Source organism: Haemaphysalis longicornis, unplaced genomic scaffold (genome assembly GCF_048455015.1).
Source record: "Haemaphysalis longicornis isolate Haplotype H1 unplaced genomic scaffold, Haemaphysalis longicornis Haplotype H1 scaffold_4, whole genome shotgun sequence".
Classification (NCBI taxonomy): Eukaryota; Metazoa; Arthropoda; class Arachnida; order Ixodida; family Ixodidae; genus Haemaphysalis; species Haemaphysalis longicornis.
Genome location: NW_027526361.1, coordinates 74,440,627 through 74,446,626, shown reverse-complemented (window position 1 = coordinate 74,446,626; position 6,000 = coordinate 74,440,627).

Sequence of the window (6,000 nt, the reverse complement as noted above, 5' to 3'; positions counted from 1 at the left end):
CAGGATTGTGGGTACACTTTTATTAACCCAGTGTTGACTTTGCATCTCTAAATATATATGTATTTTTAAAATATTTACACTGCAGAAAACAGGAATAATTTCCATTGAGCTGTTTTAACCGCACTTCAGAAGGCATTATGTTATTTCAGTGCATGAGAGGCGTTGTTTTATTTTTAAGTCTGCGCACAATTGAATCACTGCATTAGTTTACTCGAACAACCCACCTACTTCGCGCGAGCGTGCTGGTATTGGCACGCATACCAAAGTTACGAATTGAACTGTAAAAAAGTTTTCCTTCAAATACATCCTTAACAAGTCTATTCTCTATTAGTTATCTGATATAGTTTCTTAGTCTGACAAAGAAGTGTCAGCCTAAACCCACTGTGTTCGCAAACATTATCATTGCAAGCTCTGAAAATTCGGCATTTTTGTTGGCGTAAAAAGAATCTATTCCCAGTTTGCAGAGAGCCATTACTCTCGCATTTTGTCTGGTGGGAAGTTTGTGATTCTAGCAGAAATATCTATGCCAGGACGTAAAGAGGTCAATATCACGTTTTAAGCCCAATTTACTCATATTTGTGTTTCTATAAACCGTTGTGTTTGTCACTGGCGCCCGCTTGGAAGCCGTTAACCATTTCTTTTTCTTATGCACTGGTGTATCAAACTTACCTCTACTATGAACCTCGATCCATATCTGTTTTAAAAACAGGAGGTTTGTGTTTTCACAAAATGATCATTTAAATATATGATGCAGCGAACGAGATGTGGGCCGTAGGAGCAGCGCGGCTTTTTTATAGCTCCGACATACACGTTGTTCATGTACAGGTCGAAGCTGTTTTGTTCGTACTTGATCACTCACCCACCATGTTGTCCCTCCACTTTGCGATATCGTGAAACTAACACAGAGTTGTATATTGTAATATTTTTGTTCTTGTTGTCCAGTCTATTGAACTCTGTGTTTGATTGCCTGTTTGTTTGTAAAACACTTGTGGTTGTTCCGTTCTTATTGGTGTACTTGTGTACGGGAATATGTTCACGTTATTTAGAGTTTCTTTGTTGTTTTTCCTTCTGACAAGTCTCCAGCAATGTGTTGCGTGTATAGCGTTCAGGCAGGTTTTGTTACTAGTCCACCACAGTACTGTCTAAGTCGTGATGTATTACCGCTGTTGTCGTATAGGAAAGTGGCAGAAGCTTTGCCATTTTACTTGTTCCTATATGTGTTTTGTTCCTTCATGTTTTGTCCTGTGATACGTGTTTAGATTAGTGTTTTCATGTTCTAACTGCAAGTGCAAATGTTTTCGTCGTTGTCATGTGCACTGACCATAACTACAAACATGTTTAAGACGTAACTCTTTTCACTGTATAACTAGTTGTCGCCATCGATACTTTCCTGTGTATATATATCACTGTCGTCCCACAGACTAAAACGCATACGACTTACTGTCACAATAAAAATTTTACTTGTGAAATCGGCGTGCGTATATCTCTTCCATAAATAACAGGATACTTCTGTGAATGAATAACAAGAATTCGCACTTCCTGAAATTTTACCTACATTCAAAACGAGCAGCGTTTCGTCCAATGTTTGGAATATTCATCTGAAGTCAATACCAAAAACGACCATGTGTTCTTTTTTTGACTTCGCACACGTGGATTGTATGTTCTACATGTTTTCGCCGACACGTAGAAATTATACGGAATTTTCGTACGGATCGAGTAGATACTTTCTATAGTATCACGACTGAAAATAAGAACGCAGCAGCTGATTAACCAGCGCTTGCGAGCAAATTCGAGTACGCAAAGAAATTTACCCGTCAAAATCATGGAAGAAAACCGTAAAACAGCCCATGCTTGGGGCGAGGAAAGGTGGGGGGAGGCGTTCTAGAGCACGAAATCCAGGTGAGCAACTGAGGGAACGAGAAGGAATAAGTAGTGTTCCTTTCGTAATTCTAAGGGGCTCGGCCCACCACAGTTCTTTATTGCTGAGTTTGGGTGAACTGTTTCAATACTGCAGGTTCCGTTATCGGAATGTGCAATTAGCAAGGCTCGTGGGAGCAAAAATTCGCTGTTATATATCACATGCCCTCAATGCGTGCAGAAACAATATTCACGTCAAACACTGCCTGAAACTTGGTTGATTTCCACGGAGCGGTATTACAAAACGACTGTCTAAAAAAACCACTAAATGCGACGAAGTTGTGGAAGTTGTTGGGATCAATTGTTTGAACTGGAAGCCTAACGAGTCGATTGCGTAACTAGATGAAAGAGTTTGTTTGCGGCCGCTTTGAGATGCCTGGAGTAAAAAAGATTTTTTATTCCCATCTAAATGCCTGCATTGACAAAAAGATTCTGTAAAAAAAAATGCTCAGAACAGCGCCAAAAACGGCGCAGTTGTGCTTCTTGCGTGATTCCTTTATTACACTTTACACAATAGATGTGGGATATAATTTTTAGATTCCCAAGTGCAAACAATGTTTTCCAGCGAAGCTGTCAGCCTCTCGTATGTCGGAAAATTTCGTGTCGTCAACAAAAAACCCAGGCAAGACCCAGCAGTTCTTTAAGACGTCGAGCGCGTGCGTAAGGCTAATCGGGAGTGCAGCATAGAGCTCAGTATTCGTGTAAAGGAAAAACCCACAAAATAGGCATCGAAACCGCGTGATGGGTGATAAGGCGCGGGTGACCGATGGGACCCGCCCTCCCATGTGTTGTGGTAAATTAAGGTTAGGTTTGCAGTTGCTCTTGAAACGGGGGGTTGACGTCATTCGAGCGTTAGTGCATGTGTTAGACTAGGCAGGACCCAGTAGTTCTCGCACAAGACATGGAGGTGGAGTGCATGAGTCAGCAGGACCCGGCATTTGCCACCAGAGAAGCCGAGTGCAAGCGACAAGCCCGTCTAGACAAGGAGGAACATTTCACACACTGCCTTATTAGCATGTGTCGTGGTTTACAACAGCTTCGCTGGATATCCATTTAATCCTATTCAATTCCTGTTAGCCTCTAATCTACACATAAAAATAGTAAAAAGAATCGAGGACAAACCCAGCCGCCAAAAAACTATCGCAGATCTAAACCAATTCGAAATAAATAAAATAGGCATTAGGCCAGAAACAGTTTTAGAAAAAAGCCGAGTCGATGTTAGTTAAAAAAAAATATAAAAATCGCACTCCACATCCAAGGGCTCTACTGTCTACATCCGCAATAAAAGAATCGTATACATCAGGGTTAATTTTTAAATCTAACAATGAGAAAGTGAAGATGCGAAAAAAGTTGAAGGCGTTAAGAAATGAGAACACACTAAAAATACATGCAGAACAGTACACAACAATGTCATTAAAGCAAGTTGTGGAACTATGGAAAATTAGTTGGTGCACCACTTGACCCTTTTCTCACCCCATACCGACCCATGGACACAATCACCCTAAATCAGATCAACCAGAAATAAACCAGCTGTAAGGGACACGCAACCGCATAGTTCAAATAAACAGTACTCGGTCGGAAAGTAAACACTATCGTGCAATAAACTTTGCCCCGCTTTCGCAGTGCGGCATGTCCTCCATTTTTAATTTACGGTATCGCTTTCAGTTCGGGTAACAACATTCGTAGATATTTGCCATGCGGTTCTAGGACGCAAAATTCTTTGTTAAATTTCGTGTGCCCAAACTGACAGAGGGTCAACCTGACTCTGTATCAGTTGTTTCGCGATTATAAATTTTCCCCGAAATTGATTCTCGTCCAGACATTAAGGTTTGCGAATGCGAGTTAGCCGCATGCGAGTTAAAACATACAAAGGAAATGCCGAGCGCTCATGTGTATACGTGCCTGGCGGCGATCGCCCAGCGTCCCTTGCGAACGTTTTGTCGACCGAGCACAGGCATTTAGGGAGATTTGCCAATATTGCTAAAAGAAAAAACTCTAGAGTTAGCCGTAATCGGGGCAACAGTTGCTCTGAACGAAAAAGACACGTCATAGTGTAAGCCCCTCGAAGGTGATGTCCAATGATTATCACTTCCAAAAAATTGAAGGAAGCTCACACTTATAGCAACAATGATGGGGTAAAGTTCTTTGCGGTAGGGAAGAAGAAACAGATCGGCTGCAATCATGGACTTAAACCGTCATCATGGTTGCGTGAATGTTGCGTACAGCTTCGCTACCTCGAAATCTTAAGCGTTAGTGTGAACTTTCTTCATTTTATCGCGTAGTTCAAAAGAAATAAAATCAACGTACAGATTAAAATTAGCTGCTCATAAAATTACGGTAGCAGTGCTGAAGATGCCCTGTGGAGCGAATATTCTCTGGTTTGGAAGGCGTGTGTTGTCAGCCATGAAATCAAAATCAGCCGCCACGAAGATACCTACGAGTCTTTCGTAAATAAAACTTATCACCCACGCACACAAACACGTACGCGCACGCACACGCACAGTCTATCTCTAGAAACGGGGATCGTCACTGCGATGGGTGTAGTCCGATGACCCTCCGTTATGCACTTTTTGCCGTCAAAGTTAACATATTCACCTGTTCTTCCAGCGACGTAACAAACTTTGCGTGGAATTCAACTGATTTTGTACATGAAATACTGCTTGGAATATGGCCATTTGCGTAGTTAAAGACAGGCGTAGACCGGTAAGGCTGCTTTTTCGGCATAGTCAAACCTTCAGAGTCGTCCAACTCATTGCGGTGACATGCACGGGCCGTGCAGTAATTGATTTTGCAAAAAAAAAAAAAAAAAAAAAAAACACTGTCTATGGTGCCTTCTGACGGCATTCTAATTTTTAGGACAGGCTGGCTCGGATCACGGTGTGTGCAAGAGTAATGTGGGGGCCCACTTCAGCTGAGTGATACAGGGCGGTGCTTCGAGCCCAACTCCTGGCACCTGTTTCCTTTTTTGATACAAATTTGAATTTAATAAGGTAAGTTATTTGTTGTTGTTTATATGGTGTTTTTAAAATAATATTTTCCTTTAATTACGTTACGTTAGGTTGGAGAAAGCGAAGTAATGCCTCACGCGCCGTTTTTCTGTAAGACGTCGCTGGACGTACAGCTACGACCAAAAGTTTACGGACCAGATAAGTAGCAATTTTAGCCTATTTCTCTTCCTATAGCAGCCCCACGAGCTGTCGAATGGACGCGAGATGTCGTATAAATACTGAACTAATGAAAACTACCGCACCTAGTACTCCGGGATGCCGTGCGGCAGAGAAATAACTCAGAATTGCTGCTTTCGTGGTCCGTCAACTTCTGCTCTTGGGTGTACGTCACTTCAGTGGGAAGCTTATAGTAACCTCGTACGGTGCTCTAGACATAGCGTTTGAAAAAAAAAAAAAAAGACTTCCCACCCACATGGGACAATTCTCGCCCGCATGCCATTGTCTATCCTTTACAACCTTAGTAGAAGAAAAGGTTTTCCAGCGCTGTATATATGCAAATTAGGGCCAGATTCAAATATCCGGAAAATGACAACAGGAACCGGGGGACGCGTGGCGACTCTCTATCCGTGTCTGGCGGCATGGAATATGTAAGGCAAGAATACCGCTTACGCATGCACGGAGCTTATTTCTGGACCGTGTAACGTCACGCATCTCCGGCCGCTCCGCTTCAATAAGGGATCGGACCTATCGAACCGGGGAGTCCGCACGCGAGAGACGCAATGCGCGAGGAGGCGTCGCTGACACACCCCGGCACACAATGGATCCCGTGCGCAGTGGACAGGAAACAGGTACACCACTCGGCGGGGCGGTGACAGCGTCCACGCGCCGTTACAAAGATACGAGGACCAGGAAAACAGCTGTCATCCTAACGTTACATGCGATTCGCGACGACGAGCTGCGGCATATGTGTCATAGGTAAAACAGACGGAAACGCGTACAACGGACAGAAGGAAAGGCGCGCTGCTTTTGGCGCTAAAAGAGGCGTTACGCATGGCTTGCGGTGCTGGAGGCGTGTTCCGTAATAGCGGGAACGGGGAGACATTTCCGCATTTTAATACGGCAGAATTACTTGGCT